The sequence below is a fragment of the Schistocerca americana genome, chromosome 7 (genome assembly GCF_021461395.2).
Source record: "Schistocerca americana isolate TAMUIC-IGC-003095 chromosome 7, iqSchAmer2.1, whole genome shotgun sequence".
NCBI lineage: Eukaryota > Metazoa > Arthropoda > Insecta > Orthoptera > Acrididae > Schistocerca > Schistocerca americana.
This window is the reverse complement of record NC_060125.1, coordinates 576,284,380-576,305,236: the sequence shown is the minus strand read 5'-3', so window position 1 is coordinate 576,305,236 and position 20,857 is coordinate 576,284,380. Positions and strand designations below refer to the sequence as shown.

At 44.5% G+C, this 20,857-nt stretch overlaps 1 pseudogene; it reads left to right on the top strand.

Moving 5' to 3' along the window:
- The first annotated feature begins 8,272 nt into the window (after nt 1–8,272).
- Nucleotides 8,273–8,389, top strand: LOC124623446 (annotated as a pseudogene).
- The last annotated feature ends 12,468 nt before the right edge of the window (nt 8,390–20,857 follow it).

Sequence of the window (20,857 nt, the reverse complement as noted above, 5' to 3'; positions counted from 1 at the left end):
GGGAAGCAGTGAAGCTGTAGAACCTGCTCTCTCTTACTGTGTAGCTCATACGGAGTAAGTCGTCGTAATTGTTTGTTCACCGACGCAGAGATATTAAACTTTATTGTTATTAAGGGAGACTTTCTTGGCCTAGTTAAATGGTGGCCGTTATTTGAAAATATTCTCAGAATTTTTTCGTGTCTCTTGCAATCAAATGATTTTATGTTGCCGTTTTTAAAGCCTTAACTCTATTAATACAGTTGTCCATGTGTAAGTGAGTCAGAGTTTCTGCCCAGTGTTTCTATGTTTCAGAATTATTGGAATGTCCTTGTGAGCCGGCCGCTGTGGCCGAGCGGTTCTAGACGCTTCAGTCCGGAACCGCGCTGCTGCTACGGTCGCAGGTTAGAGTCCTGTCTCGGACATGGATGTGTATGATGTCCTTAGGTTAGTTAGGTTTAAGTAGTTCAAAGTCTAGGGGACTGATGACCTCAGATGATAATTCCCACAGTGCTTAGTGCCATATGAACCATTTATTAGTCCTTGCGATTCGGGAAGGAATTTTTAATTGTGGCAGCACCTTAGCGGGGAGTGAAATGTCGTCCGAGGTCTAGTCCTGGCAGTGTTTAAGAACCTGGCCACTACCAGAGTTGGTCACATATCCCCTTGCAAAGTTTAGTATTTATCTTCCTTCCGCCAAGGCGAGGTAAACTGGGAGATATATATTTTGTATGTAACCTGTCTGTATATGAATTTGTTTCCTTAAATATTACGGGCTGGGAACTGGCTAAATCTTAAACTGCATGGCATCTGCTGAGTTCCTTGTGCAGGCTTTTTCTAGTAATTTTTTCTTAACACGTCTGAGCAAGTAAACATTTTTTTTTAAGATCAGTGTCACTGTTGCAGTCTTTCTAATTAAATGATTCTATCGTGTTATGTAAAGGCATTTTAGTTTTGCACTATTGCCCAAGTGTTATTAAGTTACCCTTTACCTGTAATTGTTTCACTGTATCTATTTTGAGGGAAATCATATATGGGAGTTTGAAGTTCTCAGGATTGCCAGTAACCCCCTTTTCTTAATTTGTAATTGTTTGTTAGAGTACTGAGTGCATTGAGTTTCTAATTGCATTTGCAAAGTTTTATCTAGTGGCTCGTCCACAATTTGTAATTCTCATATTATTTTTTAAAGGCCTAATGCCAATAAAGTATCTTAACTATCAAGTGTGACTACCAACCATGATTCCATCCCGCTTCCTCTTTTATGGTATTTAAGATATGCTCTGCAAGTGTGGTACGACTAAGGAATCACGTATCACTTGGTAGCAGAGCAAGAAGGGAGGGGATTTGCTTTTCCTGTTCTCTCCTCTGGTTGGTAGTCGTGTCTTAGTAGGTTGTAAAATTGTCAGTATTGTGTTTTGAGACTTGTCTGCCTGTTTCAGGAAGTTACGTAACGTGAGTCTCCGGGCTTGCCTCGGCGTAACTTATTGAGGGGAAGAGCAGTTGAGGTATGAACTCCGTGTGCGCGGGCTGCCCGAAGACGGAAATGTGTCCCATTTTGTGGCCAGGCTTCGTGCAGCGGCTGACATTCCTGTCGCCCTACCGACAGACATCGTTAGCGAGGTAGGCGTCTTGTTGTCGAATATCGAAACAGCTTTAAGTGATGCAGGTCGGATGTTTGCACTTCTGGCGTCTACTCAATCCACGTATAAACGAATATGTCGCGTGCAGGCGCATTTAGTCAATTACTGTAATTGTTTATCGGATATAGCTTCAATCGATCTCAATGATGAAATGGCTGCTCTCCGTCATTAATTGCTTGGTGTTGCCGGAGGCTTGCAGTCGCGCGCCATGGCCCTTGCTTTAAGTGTGGGAGGTTTAAGTACTGATTCTGAGCCTGAAAATGTGAGATCACACGCGTTGAGTTTATTTTCTAAGTTACCTAATCCCATTATGTATGTTTTGAAACATATATTTATTTCGTATATCGAAAATTTGAGCCAAATTAAATCTTTCCTGTGGTTGTTAGTCCGTCTCCAGATTCACACTGATGCGTTGCATGCTCCACAGTCTGTCGTATTAGCATTATTATATCCGATGGCTAAGGGTATGCTTAGTAGCTTGATAGCCTAGTAATTGGAACAACAGGGTACCTTAGTTCAGCTCCGTCAGCATATTATTAGTAGAAGGCTCTTGGAGCGCATGCGTATCGAATTAGAGCGGTGATGTTATTGGAAGGTCCAAGCGTGTAACGAAACCTTTGCGGCGTATTTTGAGAGGGGTCACATAGCCGTAGTGGCGTTGGATATGCGAGTGGCCGATCTTCATTGTATAGAACATATGTTGGAAGGCATGTGAGTACAGGACCGTCCCAGATTTAACCTTGTACAGCGGCTTTGCTCCATGGAACAGTTTCAACATTTGGTTGATTCTATTGACGCTATTTCTTGGGCGGATGAGCGGAGTTCCGCCGCTCAATGGAAAGTAATATCTGAGGCACCAACGTGTAGTAACTATATTAAGACCAATTTTAATTCAGTAGTTCCGCGTTGCTGCCGTTGCCATGTGGTCCACCATTCAGTAGGGGATTTTCTGGTACTTGGAGCCCTCATTCAAATAGCTGAGGCGAGAGAATCGGAAAACGGGGTGAGTTTACTAACTGGCCTGTGGATTGTAAAGCCATTCAGGTGACGCATGTTCCGGGGCTCCCTTTTGTGTGTTCAAAGGGTTCAAATGGCTCTAAGCACTATGGGACTTAACATCTGCCGTCATCAGTCCTCTAGACTTAGAGCTACGTAAACCTAACTAACCTAAGGACATCACACACATCCATGCCCGAGGCAGGATTCGAACCTGCGACCGCAGCAGCCGTGTGGTTCCGGAGTGAAGCGCCTAGAACCACTCGGCCACAGCGGCCGACTCCTTTCGTCTGTGCTAGGGTAGGACAGGAACCAATGTGTGCATTGTTGGATTGGGGTGGTTCTGTATCATTAATTGATAATGACTGGTACATAGAATACAGATATTTGGGCAGGTTTTCGTTTCCACAGTCTCCGCTTCAGAGATGTCGAGTCGCCGATTGGAGAGAGTTACCTCTGGTAGGAGAGGTGCAGGGGTGGTTGCACGTCGATAAATTCTCGTGGCCTCATAGATTTTTCATAGTGAAGAATTTGAGGGTCCTTTGTTGCTCTGGTGCGATTTCATCCAGCATGCCCGGTTGGTATTCGATTATGCAGGGAGTGTCTTTTACTTTAAGTTTGCGTCTCCCTTTGAGTTCCTGCCAGCCGTGTTGTGCAGGGAATGTGAGCTACGTGTGCAGTGTGCAGATCGACACGGGTTGTCTTGCGGCGCATCAAGTGCAGGCTCTCAACCAGGTCTTGGAGCGCTATCCTCAGGTCTTATCGGATAAGTTGGGGGAGTCAGAGATTCTTAAGTATGACATCCAATTAACTGATAGTGTGCCCATCCTTCAGGCCCCTTATTGACTGTCTTCACCGAAGATGAAGATTTTGTGAGCTAAAATAGATAAGATGCTACAAGAGGGGGTGATTAGACCATCAACTTAGTCCTATGCTTCTCCTGCATTTCTATTGCCAAAACACCGGGGTAGCGATTTTCGTATGGTAGTTGATTACCTGAGGCTTCAACAAAAAGTGGAGTCGGTTCCCTTGCCCGATTTGCACAATTGCTTTATCTGGTTTGCTGGTGCTAATGAGTTCGCCATCATACATCTCAATTAGGCATATTACCAGATGCCCCTTCCCGAGACATCTTTGCCTGTGACATTGTTTTGCACAGATTGGAATTTATTTGAGTTCAACAGGGTCCATTTTTGGGTTGGCCACTGGTGCGGCTGTGTTGTCCCGTTTGTTGGATGTGCGCTTAGGAGACTTGAAGTTCATCTGTGTCTACAACTATTTAGATGACGTAGTTATCTGCCGTCGCACCTTTAAGGAACACGTTGTTCACCTGGAGCAGGTTTTCCTAAGGTTGCGTTCGGCTGGCCTCACAGTCAAATCATCCAGGATCATCTTGTCTAAACAACAGATTTCTTTCTGAGGCCATGTGGTATCTGCAAAAGGCGTAAGCATCGACCAGGAGAGAACCAAGGCCTTACGGGATTTTCCCCCTCCTCGGAATAAAAAAGATGTTCCTCGCTTCTTTGGCACGGCGAATTTCTTCCGTAAATTCATTGCCAATTTCGCCCATTTTGCCGCCCCCCTTAATGATATTCGGAAGAAGAATAGCGATTTCGTATGAGAAAAAAATCAGCAGAGAGCCTTCGCACAGTTTTAGACTGCAATTAATAATCCCACGTTGTTGGCTGTGCCGGACTTTAATAATACGTTTGTGGTACAGACCGACGCCTGTCATACCGGGGTAGTGTCAGTTTTACTTTAAGAACATGAAGGGGACAGGCGACCTCTAGCTTATGCCTCACGGCGACTGGCTGCTGATGAATCCAACTATTCTGTATATGAAATAGAGGCTCTGGCCGTTGTTTTTGCCTTGGAAAAGCTTTGTTTCTATTTGGAGCATAAAGAATTTGTGTTAGAGACGGACAACCAAGCATTAAGTTGAGTCTTTGCTAGGCCAAGGAAGACTGGCCTAATTGTATGTTGGGCAGTCCGTATATCTGCCTTTCGTTTTCAGGTCAGACATATTAAAGGCTCGGATAATGCAGTTGCCGATGCTCTGAGTCGTATGTTTACAGGAAGGTCAGTAGCAAGGCGAACAGGACATCAGTGTTGGGGCGATTTTGCCCGGCCTTCCTAACCTGTTTGGTGGGCTTAAGGAGAAGCTGGCACAGGACCCGTGTTGTGGTCGAATTCGAGAAAGGGTCATGGCTGGGGTTTCGGTGTCAGATTATTGCTTTCAACAAGGGGTACTGTGTAAGCAAGATAGTGGCGATCGACAATTGAGTTAATACCGACGGTTTTCCGGTATTATCACGATTCTGTTTTTGGCGGCCATTTGGGCGTATATAAGACTTTGGGCAGGATCCTCGAACATTTTGTGTGGCCCTCTCTTTATCGCGACATTAGGTGACTTGGTGAGCAGTGTGATCTCTGCAAAAGGGGGAAAGCCTGATTTCCGGGTGTCTCGTGTGTTTCTACACCCGCCTCGGGAGCAGTATCCCCTCGATAATTTTTTATCGACCATATTGGACCGTTGCCTCGGACAAAGAAAGGCAACCGTTACATCTTGGTTGTTGTGGATGCTTTCTCTCGGTTTACATTGCTGCTTCCTACTCGGGGGGTCTCTGTGGAAATCACAACCCAGCAATTGTCGAAGGTTATACCTTGGTTCGACCACAGAATTCATTGGTAAGCGACAATGCACCCGCCTTTCTGTTTCGTGTGTTTAAGGCCTTCTACTTCACTCAGGGTATTAGTCATATTACCACCACGCCTTATTATCCTAAGGCGTCATTTGCCGAGAGAATTAATCGGAATTTCAAAATAGCCCTAACCATCGACCATGCCCGGGCACCTGCTAGATGTGATATCACCTTGCCCTGGCTCAATCAGGCGTTTAATACGGCCAAACATGAGGCAACCGGGATGACACCCGCGGCCTTAATGTTTGCCTATAACGTTAATTCTCCGTTATCAAACTTGTGGAGTGTAAACGACCTCTTACCAACCTCCATCACCCCTCAGAGCCTCCGTGAGAATTGGCAAAGGGCCTGAAGAATATCCGGGCAGCCCCCCGGCGACAGCAGCTTCGATATAACAAGGGTCGTAGACCATTTTCGGGAAAGATTAATGACCTAGTTTTCATCTGTACTTGGCGGCCCCCACTAGCGAAGATACTAAGGGGAAATTAAAACCGAGATAAAGGGGCCCTTGTCGTATTTGTAAAATCTTGAACGCGGTTAACCTGGAGATAATGCAGATCGCGTCGGACAAGCTGTTTAGCGTACATCTCAGCCAGGTTAAGCTGGGATGAGTAGGGAGGGTCTGTTCCACCCCTGGGCGATGTCTTGCGTAGGAGGGCGAGGGCGAGGTTGAGCGGTGGTGAGCTGGAACCAGTCTTATATTGCTCATGTATCGTTGAGTTCGATTGTGGTTCAGGTAATCTATCTTTGCTTTCGCTTCGCAGGCGAAGCGAGTTGGTTATTAGCCTTCGACGGGTAACTCTCGAGATCTCGTCTCATTCGCGGGGGAGACGAGTGCCAACGGCTGCCGAACGAGTGTGATGACTTTATACGTCGTGGTGCGAAATTGGTTGGGCGTTTTGCCGACATAGGCAGCTTGGAGATACAAGTTCTGTGACTTCGCAGGGAACGAAATTTGAAGGGAAGCGGTGAAGCTGTGGAACCTGCTCCCTCGTACTGTGTACCTCATACGGAGTAAGTCGTCGTAATTGTTTGTTCACGGACGCAGAGATTTTAAACTTTATTATTATTATGGGAGACTTTCTTGGCCAAGTTAAATGGTGGCCGTTATTTGAAATTTTTCTCAGAATATTCTTGTGTCTCCTGCAATCAAATTATTTTATGTTAATGGTTTTAAAGTGTTAACTCTATTAATACAGTTGTCCATGTGTAAATGAGTCACAGGTTGTGCCCAGTGTTTCTATCTTTCAGAATTATTGGAATGTCATTGTGATTCGGGCAGAAACTTTTAATTGTGCCAGGGACTTGGCGGGGAGTGAAATGTCATTGGAGGTCTAGGTCTGGCAGCGTTTAAGAACCTGGCCACAACCGGAGTTGGTCACATACCCACTTCCAAAGTTTAGTATTTAAGCTGGTAGATATATATTTTTTATTTAAACTGTCTGTATGTGAATTAGTTTCCTTAATATTACGGGCTGGTAACTGACTAAACCTTAAACTGCATTGCATCTGCTGAGTTCCTTGTGTAGCTTTTCGTTGTAATATTTTCTTAGCACGTCTCAGCACGTAAATATTTATTTTTTTAAGATCAGTGTCTCCGTTGCAGTTTTTTTAATTAAGTGGTTCTATCCTGTTATGTAATGGCATTTTAGCTTTCTACTAGTGCTCAAGTGTTATTAAGTCACCCTTTAGCTGTAATTGTTTCATTATATCTATTTTGAGGGAAATCCTACATGGGTGTTTGAAGTTCTCAAGTTTGTCAGTAACCCCCTACACTTAAATTGGAATTGTTTATTAGAGTACTAAGTACGCTGGGTTTATAACTGTATTTGCAAAGTTTTATCTAGTGGCTCGTCCACAATTTGTGATTCTCAAATTGTTTTTTAAAGTCCTAATGCCAATACAGTATCTTAATTATCAAGTGTGATTACCAACCATGATTCTATCCCGCTTCCTCTTTTATGGTAACTAAGATATGCTGTGCAAGTGTGGTACGACTAAGGAATCACGTATCAACGACCATCAGCAACATCAGGTGCAGAACAGACAGGTAATGCAGTGCCGGTGTCTGATTGCATCTCGTGATCATCAGGAGGAGAACCTGAAGAATCCTGATGCTCCACCGTCTCAGCGTGCAGGAGGGGTGGTATTACACTAGAACACTGTAAAGACTGGCCATCAGGCAACGTCTGCGGGAACATCTGAACAGACGGGAACCGTCAAGTCTACGGGTAAAGTGGGGGACGCAGATTCAACACACATTTCAGCATCAACAGAAGCAGTTACATCATCTTTGGTAATACTGGAATCATTATTAACGTTAATAGACAACTCATTACCGCGAGAAGGTGCACCCTCTGTCAACACCGTGTTAGAAGAACGATACTGGCGTGGGGTGTCTTCGAAATTTGTACCGTCCTCAGTCAGCCGGCGTTTGACTTGCGCTGCAGAAGCCGTCGTCCCTCATGGACAGAGGCCGCACTGGGACGCGCCGGAACGATGGAAATTCGAGAGGAGTAGGGGGGTAATGTTGCCCCTGCATCGCTTAAAGCTGGAGATTGACAGCTGACTGCGTAGATACTATGTCTGCTAACGTTAAAGGAAGACTTTTTGATAAGACAATGTCAGAACAGTAGTACCGCGTGGACAATCAGATATGAGATGACCGCTTTCGATTCTGAGAAAACATGTTCCTTCTTCGGTAACCATAGACAGTTAAGTGGGAAGGAATATTCTTTTTAACGTACATGTACACAGTCCGGATACTATTATAACGCTGGAAGTAATGTTGTGCTATCCAGCGTTCCCATCGGAATGCCGTATTACTCCAAACGGAAGCAACGATGTTTTAAGAAATGAATCGTCCACTTCAGGAGGAAGGTTAGAAACTCTAACCAGAGTATACTCGAGTGCTGCATTTTCAAGGTGGACTTGATTGACGGAACCATCGTGATGTGCGGCAACGGCCTTGCCGTAGTGGATACACCGGTTCCCGTGAGATCACCGAAGTTAAGCGCTGTCGGGCGTGGTCGGCATTTGGATGGGTGACCATCCAGCCGCCATGCGCTGTTGCCATTTCTCGGGGTGCACTCAGCCTCGTGATGCCAATTGAGTAGCTACTCGACCGAATAGTAGCGGCTCCGGTCAAAGAAAACCGTCATAACGACCGGGAGAGCGGTGTGCTGACCACACGCCCCTCCTATCTGCATCCTCAACTGAGAATGAGACGGCGGTCGGATGGTCCCGATGGGCCACTTGTGGCCTGAAGACGGAGTGCAAGTGCAAGTGCAAATCGTGATGTGTAAACAACACTTTAGAACCAACCCGAGAGAGAAGCCGTTCTAATTGAACGGGATCATAAAACTTCACAAAGAATGTATACAAATCAGAATCAAAGTAAGCAGTATCTACCTGATCAGGTGTAACACGGATAACATCAGCCAACCAATTGTGAATTTCTACGGAGCCAGGTTGAACACGACGCTTACTCTTGTCAAAACTGAAACGAATAGTAGCTCGACGAAGAACAGATTTAGGAGACTCGACAGACACCGTGGAGCGGGCAGAAAACACCGCCGCCAAGAGGAAAACGACAACAAACTCCGCTACGCAACTACGTTGTGACTCCGGCCGATACACCAACAAGACTGAGTAGTTTCGACACAACGGTTGTGCATCACAGGCGGAAGTTAACTACGACCTTTTCGCTTAATGCACAAGGCGACACTGTTGGATAATCCTGCACGACTCACTGCTATACCTAAACTTCCATAATATGTCGTCCTTCATGCGTCAGAACTTGTACTCATACACGTTGAAGACATTTGAACTGAAAGTCGCTGCCTGGTATAAATGCCTAAATACTTTATTGGATCCTGTGTTGGTACACTGCATCGTACTGGATAACGCAGGGATTACGATATCGTTTTCGTGGACATATCTGACGAATTTTATTGTATTAGTTCTTTCATTCATCTGTAGATCTCATTTACAAAGATATTGGACATATCTTGGTATTACAGTTCAAGAACAACAAAAGTAAAGTTATTCACATACACAGACATTTTTATACTTACACGCCTAGTGTGTCAAGGATGGGACAGGTAGTCTGCTGTGGCCTTATTACCATGTTCCATTTTTCAGCGATATTACTCCCATATGACTTTGCTCACGGCCCGAGCATCAGTGATGCAAAAGACGTATATGCGAAATTAGGATATTATTCAGGAGTAGCACATGTTAATCACTTTCTCTCAAACTAACGAAATTTCTAATAATGAAGTGCTTTGCACTAATTGGCTTCTCGTGTGTTTCATCATTTCCAGGTAACCGAAATTTAAAATGGGACTCAAAAGAGTAATTTGGCTTCTGAAGACGGTTTCTGGTTGTCAGTTACAGTTCGGCTCCGTTCAAAGGAGCATGTACATTTACTTTTATTTATCATCACAAGGAAATGAAATAAACGCTTTCGAATGTTGCTAAATGTTCCAGTACTCAGTACTGAAAGTGTGGAGGAAAGAAAATATTCATGTTAACACGGACGAGGATGCCCGTGCTTGTATACAAAAGCTGTACACAGATACCTAAAGCTGGGTACAGATAAATAGACACGAAAAAGCAAATGTGAAACGACAGATTTGGAAAGATGACCTCGTCGAGTTATTTGACACCTCGCGGCAAAATGTAATGGACATGACTACCGCATCACAAGAAGGAAATGAATTTCTTAGGAAAAAAGAGAAGGTCGTATGAGTTCGTCTGTGACTGGAGTAAGCAAGGATTTCGCCACGAAAATAACAAATAATAGGACAAAAGAAGGAAAAAAAGATTCACACCAGAATAAACATTACAAAGCTATAGATAATCATGAAGACAACTATAGTGGAATACTTATCTCCATCGTTATCAGCACCTAGTGACAAAGAGGCCGAGTTTTCGCCCCCAGTAGTGAAACTTTATGTTCAAGTCCTAGATTAAGACCTCTTGATCATTCAAGTCTATTTAGCGCGATAGAGAAAACCTTTACATTCTATAAGCAATTACTTCACTTATAGCAACTGTTAAGAGCCTTGACCACACGTTTAAGAACTTTCGTTATATCCAGCTACCGGTTCTCGAACTCGGGCGATCGATAGAAGTACAACAGCAAAGAAACTCGAAGAGTGTCTCTTTGAAATTCCTCCGCATTCTGTCTTGTGTCTGGGCAGTACACTGTTGTCGTCTGTTGCTTATGGGAGTGTCAAATCTTTGCAGTATGGAGTTAAAGTTTTAGTGATTGATAAAGATTTGAAGGTCTTCCTTGGTATACCTGTAGCACTAAAGACACTGGTGAGCAAATGGCTGAAGTAGTTATACACGAAGTGGACGAATAAAGCTACGCGACAATATCATTGGTATACCTTTTGGTATTGCAACATTTGCAATGAGATGACAACAGACATGGGATAGCGCCATGAACATATACAGATGGCTGTAGTATCGTGTACAGAAGGTATAAGAGGGCAGTACATTGGAGAACTGTTATTTGTATTCAGGCGATTCATGTGAAAAAGTTTCCGACTGATTATGGCAGCACGATGAGAGTTAACAGACTCTGAAAGCGGAATGGTAGTTGGAGCTAGACGGTTGGGACATTTAATTTTGGGAGTCGTTAGGGCCCTCAATATTTCGAGCTTCACAACGTCAAGACTGTGTCGCGAATACCGTATTTCATGCTTTAACTCTCACTGTGGACTACGCAGTGGCCGACGGTCTTCATATAAGGACCGACAACAGCGGCGTTTTCGAAGAGTTATCAGTGTTAACAGACAAGGAACACTGATGAAATAGCCGCAGATATCATTGTGGAACATATGACGAAAGTATCCGTTAGGACAGTTTGACAAAGTTTGACGTTAATGGCCTATGGTAGCAGACGACCGACGCTTGTGCCTTCAGCGCCTTTCCTGGGCTTGTGACAATGTCGGATGGACCCTAGGCGGCTGGAAAACCATGGACTCGTCAGATGACTCCCAATTTAGTTGGTAAGAGCTGATGGTAGGGTTCGGGTGTGGCGCAAACTCTACGCAGCCATGAACTCAAGTTGACATCAAGGTACTGTGCAATCTGGAGATGGCTCCATAATGGTGTGTGCTGTTTGCACGGAATGGACTGGGTTCCCCGGTCCAACAGAGCTTATCATTGGGTCGAAATGGTTAAGTGTCTGAAAATCCAAGGGGGACAGTGGGACAGCATCCAGACGTCAAGTACTTTAATAATGAAAACTGATGTCAACAGCTGTAATGTAATTCATGCAAATGTAATTTATGTAAAACATTGCACCAGTTTCCACGCGAAGAAGATTCATCGTCAGGCCCCAAGCGTAATCTGTCATCAACGTTCGTGCCACAATCACAAATACCACTGAGATTCGTGCTTTGGTGGCAGGTTATGCTTGGGGCCTGAGGATGACGCTTTTCGCTTCGAAACTTTTAGCATGCTTTGAATAAACGATTTCTGAATTACAGTACAGCTGTTGGTTTCAATATTCATTATTCAAGAAAATGGTTATTTTCGGCTATTTGGAGACTATTTGTGGCAATTCATGGACTGAATGTTCCCAAGCAACGATGGAAATTTTATGCATGCCAATCCGCCATGTCACCGGGAGAAAATTGTTCGCGATTGGTTTGAAGAACATACTGGAGAATTCGAGTGAATGATTTAGCGACCCAGATCGCTCGACATTAAATCCATCGAATAATTATGGTTCATAATCGAGAGTGGAGTTCGTGCACAAAATCCTGCACCTCCAACACTTTCGCAGTTATAGACGACTGTAGAGGCAGCATGGCTCGGTATTTCTGATGGGCTTCCAACGACTTGTTGAGTCCATGCCACGTCGAGGTGCTGCACTACGCCAGTGCTTGTAAACTTCGGCCACAAATGAAAGAAATTAATAGAGAAAGTTTGGAAGTAGATATGAGAAACATTTACAGTAAGAAGGAACTTATGTATACTTAACACATGGGAAAGAAAATTGTATAGATTAACAGTGAAGCCATACCGTCAACTGATCAGGTTTTGTGTTTAGCATGGCTTATGACTGCTATTAGGTAATAAGCGAAAGAAATAAAAAGAGGTGTAAAAATTACCTACAGTCCTTCTTGTCAACTGAATATTGTTTTCAAAACCAAATAACCTGTGGGTCTGAAGAGGAAAGTTTAAAATCGGTACATATATCCAACATTGGGAAACTGCCATGAGACATGGGCCTTCAGTATAAAAGCAATTCAAAGCTGAGATTTTCTCAGCTAATAATACAAAGCAAATGTGTGTTGCGTATCACTATCACAGACAAAAAAATTAAAAACTGATCAGGGTACAGATTAGAGTGGAAATCGCCGCAATGGAAATGGAATGGAGATTGGTATGATTTGTATCCAGGAAAGCCAGTGTTAGACTCCGCAGCATTCCAGAAATAAGATAACGCCATGACGAGGACCTGTACGGAGTGTAGGGGATATCACATGAACAATCTTATATAGGACCTATGTGATCTCCAAAGTCGGGAAATTATAACAAACTGACCCAACTACATCAGCTAGATTGTAGGGTTTTCTGTAAACTTTCGCCAGCCGTAGTGGCCGAGCGGTTCTAGGCGCTACAGTCTCGAACCGCGCGACCGCTACGGTCGCAGGTTCGAATCCTGCCTCGGGCATGGATGTGTGTGATGTCCTTAGGTTCGTTAGGTTTAAGTAGTTCTAAGTTCTAGGGGACTGATGACCTCAGATGTTAAGTCCCATAGTGCTCAGAGCCATCTGTAAACTTTTGCTCTCATCGTGCAAACCATTAGTCCTGCACAGAAATTAACATCGTATTTTTATAAGAAATTTAGTATTGTTTAATTTTGTCCTGAGATATTATTTCGCTAGATTTCGCGCGTTTTGAGTTATTGAAGAAAATCTGAAGTCCACTTCAACCATAACCCTACTCCAATACTCACCCCGCACCAGTGAAGATTAATAGTGTGTTATCCATGGCACTCCACACCACCACTGTACAAAGATCTGAGAATATATGAATTACTTTTATATATTCGATCTATTTGGTCTTCATTGACTGGGCTGTTAGGCTACCAGATTAGTCGGATGTTTCTCTAGCAGTATTAATTTGAACTTTTCCCATGAGGGTAACGAAAGAAAAAGACTTTTGTGGACTTCATATAAAAACTAATTACCCTTGCTTTTTGATGTCAATCAAGCAAAACCCCCTATATGCACAGCATTTTCACAGGAAGCAGAGGAACAAAACGATTTAATTGTCATTTTTATGATGTAAAAATGCACAAAATTGTGGACTAAAGTTTACACAAACATAAATTGTATAATTTTTAACTGTACAATCAAGTGATAGCGTAATAACTCCATCAGTGAAGACTGAAAAAGGTGGAAGAGAGAGAAAATTCATTTATGAAGGTAGTTAGATGCGTAAGCTATAATATTTACTACACAGTGTACAAGATTCCAACAGTAGATGTCGAATAGATGAAGATGGGTTGAAGATGTTGAAGAAGGCTACTTCAGTAAGTACATGTTACCTATGTTACCTGATAATTATTATCTCCAGATACCCCTATACAGAATTGACCACCACACGTGACGAGGGGTAGATTAGCCAATGTAAAAAGAGGTGGGGAATATTGCGTTGTCAGTGGAGAAGAAGTAACAGCACAATGGGTCCGTCAGGAGAGATCAGTGATTTCGAACATGGACTAGACACTGGTTGTATCAACACGCTCCTGTTACATGAGCTCTAATGGGCTTTCCTTCATTCCCGCAGCTGTTCCACGTGTATGATGGTGTGTCTCAGAACTGTCGCGCTATGGTCACTTCATAGTCGTCGACTAATTCCGTGTTACTGAAGCAGGCAGGAGTGTAAGGCCAGACGTGACACTGTCACTACGAAGATGAAAACACGGATTTCCTTCTGTACAGTAACAATGACAGGTGAAACGACCGATAGTTGAGATAAGACAGCCTTTAACAAAGCTGTATTTTGTGAGGCCTTTAACAAAGCTGTATTTTGTGAGACTTTGGAGGATGTATGTCGAAAATTAATGGGTGCAAAGCACACAATTGTAAATGCGTTCCTTTAGGTGCGATATTTGGAATTAGTTTCGCAATGTAGTCCTCAGTTCAATTGAAAAACGTACAAATTTCATCTAAGGCAAACAAAAATGATGTATCCTTGTTTTCCCACCGTGAAAAAAACATGTGTGTTGTGTCAAAGCAAAACTTGGCGCAGAGAAGCGTCACTGTTATTTCATGCGACAAAAAAGTACGCTACTTCTGTATAAATTAGCTCATGGCAACTTGCCATTTTTGGGATAATAGCGAGTTATGTAGCTTATCATTCACTTCTGTACTTTATTTCAAAAGTTAATCACCATTTAGAGACTGCACTTAATCCTTGTCTAACGTTTTGTGATACTGTCGTTATAAAGCGGAAATCTTGACTCTGTGAAATAAATTAATAGTAATTTGCAGTACAATGGCGGAAAATAATTTCAAAACGGTTGGTCGTGTACAGGAGATCTGCGAGTCCGCGTTTTTACTCGTGAACTGGTGTACTCGCGCTCCTTTCTCGGTGGGTCCAGCCCACTTGCATCCGAGTGGACAGCAACAAGGACGAGTCAGATCTACAAGCACACAGGGATGATGAGTTCGGAAATGATGCCGCTGGCGAGTTTAAAGCATGTATATGGAGTTTATTCCTGATCTCTAGTGACTATTAGAAATCTCGTAATCTCTGTGGAAGAATTGACTCATGGGTTTCACAGGGCTACCAACAGTTGTCAGTGCAATTGCTTTGCGTAAGGAGTTAAAGGGAATGGGTTACGATGGTCGAGCAGCTCCTCATAAGAGACATGTTTTTGTACGATATTGCAGTGCCTGAGTTGTTCAGAAATACGATGCAATGTCCCTTCGAACATGCGTGCACGTCTGAAGAAACTGGCACTGCGGCTACATGAAATGTATTCGCAGTTGCCAATAGTGACAAACGTTTGCTGTGTAATGGAATGACGACAAAGAGTGTGTGTGTGTTTGGGTGTTGTGGCCGACGGGCGCTCTATGCCGAAGTTGTCAGCGCCCTGACACACGTTAAAAGAAACGAATGTGGACAAAATCAGTAAAATGGAAGCATACACGCAAAGAAAGTGGGAAAAGATGAAAAATGATGTATGAGCGAATAAAACGTAAGTAAAACGAGAAAGGAAAGTCAAGGTCGCCACAGGAAATTGTCACTGGCAGGCCGCTTACGTAAAATATGGGCTGTCCAGTCACTTTGGGAACAAATTAAGACCCCTCTCCCTAAAATCTTGGTAAAAACATTGGACAAGTCACAGAACTTCAAAACCTTAACCAAATTCGTTTGATTATTTTCTAAAAGAGATGGCAGAGCCGCCGGCAAGTCAGACGTGGCCCGCTGGTCAGAAAATAAAACACAATCCAATAAAACGTGACGCACTGTGTTCTGGACGCCACAAGCACCACACATTGGAGGGTCTTCTCGCTGGACCAAGAAGCCTTGCATCATATGACTGTGGCCTATGCGAAGATGAGTGAGGAGAACCTCGTCCCATATAGGTGGTTGGAACGAAGTACACCCCACACACGTTGTGGGCTTGACTAGACGGAGCTTATTGTCTGTCATTTCCAGCCACTCATCCGCCCACCGACGCAAGACTCGTGATCTCAACAGTGAGGTTAGTGCGTGCAGGAGGATACACACTGAAATACCTATTTGCGGATCGAGACACGCCTCCTTGGCTGCGAGATCTGCCCTTTCGTCCTCGGCAATGCTGACGTACCCTGGAACCCAGCAGGAAACCACCTCCTTCCCCAGTCGTTGGAGTTGGAGGAGGGCATCCTGAATGGTCTCGACTAGCTGCTGGATGCAGTAGTTGCAACGAGTGAAGGCCACTTTGTGCATCGTAACAGGCAATAAATTTACCACAGGAAGAGCGTCTCATGTGCTCCAGTGCCAGCAAGATCGCAGAAAATTCTGCATCAAAGATAGTAAACACTTGACATAATCGTACCTTGAGACCATGATCCCGAAAACAGTAGAACAAGCAATACAATTACCCGTAAAAACAGCTACATAGTCGTGTTGCTCAGATAAAATGGCAGAAAGTGTTGCATTAAAAACGGCAGCACGAGTGCCGTCTCTATTGTACCGCACCAAATCTAAAATCACTCTCAGCCTCTTCAGTAACCAGGGTGGCTGGTGGTTAAAAGCCTGGATTTGGGGCCCTACTGGCTCCACACCAAGGGACTCCAGCACATGTTGCACACAGATCCCAAACGGTATTGTGGCTCGGGGACAGTGGGAAAGAAGACAGTCCAGAGGTGGATGAGCAACAATATGGTGAGCAGATGAAGTTGGAGCTGCAAGAAACTTAGACACAGGGCGCACCAGGAGGAGCTTCCACCGCATGGTCAGTGATGGTTCCCTGGCCTCATCAAAGAGGCTGGGTGTGGAATTCTTCTGATAAGCACCCATGGCCAGTCGAGTCCCCACATGGTGGACAGCGTCATAGGATCCGCAAATAAGAGTGCCTCACTGACCCATACATCATGCAAATGTAGTCGAGGTGTGAACTCACGAAAGCCCAATAAAACTTGAGGAGACGTGCCCTGTCCGCTTCCCAAGACCTGTGGCTGAGCAGGATGTTCAGTGCCTTGATGGCTCTGGCTTTCAAGTCTCGCAGGTGTGGCAACCATGACAATCTGGAGTCAAAAATGAGGCCCAGAAACCGCACTGTGCCTCTAAAATGTAGGATAGTGTCCCCTATATTCAAGGCAGGCAAATTAAAAAGACGACAAGAACGATTAATATGAACACACACACACTTATCAGTAGGAAATTGAAAACCTGTCTTTGCAGCTGGAGCCCACTCCTCTAACTGTGTAAGACGTTGTTGTCTCCTGACCTTCATTGCTTACATATTCCGCCCTCACAATCATATTCCGCACATCAAGACGCATCATTCGAACGCAAACTTCATAAGATAAAGTCAATGTTGTATGAATTCATGTAAACGATATGCAATTAACAAGTAAGCACACCGTGATTGAAATACTCAAGGCTGGCGTACACACATACGTTCCAGACATGATGGTCACAGAAGCTTTTAGTTTGGGAGAGAAACCGCACCACGGGACGCCGGTCCTTTCAGAGGACGACCCAGCCTATGTCGGCCGGTGACCGCCCGTGTAGCGGACAGTGTGGGCCCAAGTGAAAGGGGGGAACAACCCCGTGTTTGGCTTAAAAGCAAATTCCGATACATTGTGTGGGAGTGGCCAGCCAACGCATTCTTTACGCAGTTTCAGAGATTTTCACAGGAAGACAGCAAACGCCAAACGCCAATGCTACAGGTTTCCATATTGGTCGCCTAAAACGAAACGTCATTCTTCCGTTTTAGAAGAGCAATGCTGATTGGCGGAAGATATTTCTGACGCCTTGAGCTGAAGGAATAATGGGAGAGACCGAAAGATATACCCCTTCACGTCTGGCGTGGAGAGGCGCTGTTCCGTTGTCACTCTTGGAGCGAGGAACAAGTCTCTCCTTAGTAGTTCGCTGGGCGAGCACCTCTGTCGAGAGGGAATCGAAGGGCGACTCTATATTGAGTCCTTGCGATTAAGCGTTGTTCACTGTGTTGGCTGACACACTTATTGTGCGGTGTGAACGGACAGAATTACAGTCAAACGCCTGCGAGCGGTTTTTGAGTGGCATCACGGTGGACTGGTTATCTGACCGGTGTACCACGCCAATAGTTAGACTAGGGGCGAATATGAATCCTTGACTTCATCAAGTTTGATTGGGGAAGGTCAATCCAGATAGAACGAGAGTTATCTTACTTGTCAGCAGCGAGTTGCGCAGACAGCAGTATTTGCAGCTTACGGTATTGTGCACTACAGCTATTGCGAGCCCCATATTTCCTCCACAACAGTACGCTTCACTGCACTTCACACGTGACAGCCTCGACCGTACCTAGCAACATTCTAATGGATAATTATTCAAGTTGAGTAGGCGCACCTCTCAGCCATTCTGCCAAGTCAACAACCATCTTAAACTTTGTATAGATATTTCATTAGCGAATCCTATCCTTGAGAGGTAATTTCACATTCCGAAAAGAACCAGGATATAACTTGTTCAATTCATAACTAAAAGTGCCATAGTGATTTCTCAGAATTTTTGCAAAATAAATAATAACTTTCGTTAGTTTCATGTTTTTCTTACACTAACTAGCACTAGTCCAGTACCCAAGTAGACCACTAGTTACATAAGAAATTTTGTGAATTTTTGTGTCATTTCCTTACAGTGGACAACTCCAGAAGATATTTATTTCTGAAAGTTTTTCAGGCATTTCTCTTTAGAACGTTAGGAGCGTCTGTCTGACTTCTGTAGTAGTGTAGGGGTGGAAATTGCATCTTCCAGGAGCCAGAGGGTAATGGGTACATCTCAGATTAATCCATTGCGTAGAATAACAGAATAATAGATCAACCCAAAACCTCAGAACTGCCGCACTGTAAGCTGCAACTGATGGCTCACCATTGCAACACTGGAGGAGGAACAGAAAACAGCAAATTCGTCCACAAATAAGGAGCACTGTACTGGAATCCTTACTGTATGTGTAATACTGTCGATGACTATGAAAAAAATCGTAACACTTAAAATACTGCCGTAGGGGACACCATTCTCCTGCTCAAATCAATCTGACAGTGTGTCAGTAACTCGGGTCCCAAAACGCCGCTGACACAGGGAAGTCCAAATGAAAATGGGAGGTGGCCACTGATGCAGTTGTGCGAGGATACAGTCTCCAAATAGTATCATATGCCTTATTGATATCAAAGAATATGCCAATACAGTGGTGCTGACGGAGGAAAGCCTGCTGAATAGCCGCCTCTAGGAGGGTCAGGTTGTCAACTGTGGACCGAAATTTTCGGAATCCCCACTAGGAGCGGCTTGTCTCTAACAGCCAGACCAGACGACAGCTCGTCTAGGTGATACTTCGATAACTACTGGGACATGTTCAGTCCTTCCCTGGTTTGAGGAGAGGGATTGGAATTACCTCCCTCCACGAGTTGGGGAAGACGCCTGTCTGCCATATTTGATTAAAACGTTCTAGGAGGATTTCCTTTAACGCCACTGGCAGATGTCGAAGCACACAGTAACGGATGTGGTCGTGACTGAGTGCAGTGCCAGAAGTCTCAGTCAGTGCCGATTCAAGCTCCCACATGGAGAAAGGGGAGTTGTAGGCCTCAGAACTGTTTGACGTAATGTCCAACTTTTCCCTCTCGACAGACGCATGGTAGCGACGGAATGCTGGATCCTGGTTTCTCGGGCAGCAGCTGACCAATGTCTCTAGGTTTTGTTTGGAGGCACCCTGGTTCAGTACAGTAGCTATTGGTAAACGACTGTGTTTAAAGGAAATCCTCGGGATGGCTTCTCATACTTTTCTGGAACTAGTGCAATGATTGATGGAGTTCAGTAAGTCGTGCCTTGGCCGCTTTTTGCTCTCTTTAATGACATGGCGAGCCTTGGCTCTCGCGATATGAAAGGCTGTGAGATTGTCTTCTGTTGGGCAGCATTTAAACTGTCGATGAGCTGTACACTTGTCCCAGATGGATAAATGACACTCTTCTGTCCACCAAGGGACAGGTCGCATCCGAAGACGGTCGAAAGACTTCGGTATGGACAGATCAGCAGCATGATGTCATCCACTTATTCCTGGACATTGTCACAATGTTCAAACACAGCCAACTGGCCGTACTGGTCGTAGGTTGGAATCCTGCCTTGGGCATGGATGTGTGTGATGTCCTTAGGTTAGTTAGGTTTAAGTATTTCTAAGTTCTAGGGGACTGATGACCTCAGACGTTAAGTCCCATAGTGCTCAGAGCCATTTGAACCATTTTGAAGTGGTCACTGAAAGAAGGCCATTAATTATCTCCCAGTGGAAAGAGTCAATGAGGGCTGGAGAGCAGAGAGATAGGTCGATGGCTGAGAATGACCCAGTAGCTGCACAGAAATCAGTCCAAGTACCAGCATTTAGGATGAACAGCTCTCGAGATGTCAGGAGGCTCTCCAAAACTTGACCCCAATGGCAAGTAGATGTGAGCCCCATAGGTCATGGTGGACATTGAAGTCTCACCGGAGGAGATATGGTCGGGGGAGTTGTGTGATAAGATCTGTGAGAGCCTCAGAGTCTACTGCATCAAGGAGGTAAACAAAGAGAACAAACTGTAAGCTTCTAATGTGCAGAAATTTCAACTGCAACTGCTTGTAGGTCGGTATCCAAGGGAAGAGCAGAGGAATGTTGCCCATTATTGACAAACACTGCAACCCCACCTTTGGTTCTTTCCGCAGTCGGGTCATCTGTGCAATACAGCATATACCCTGTAGTGGAGGGGCATCAGATGCTTTGAAACGTGTTTCCTGGTAACACAAGCAGAGAGGGCATTGCTGCACTAGGAGTTTCAGTTCTTCCATGTGCGT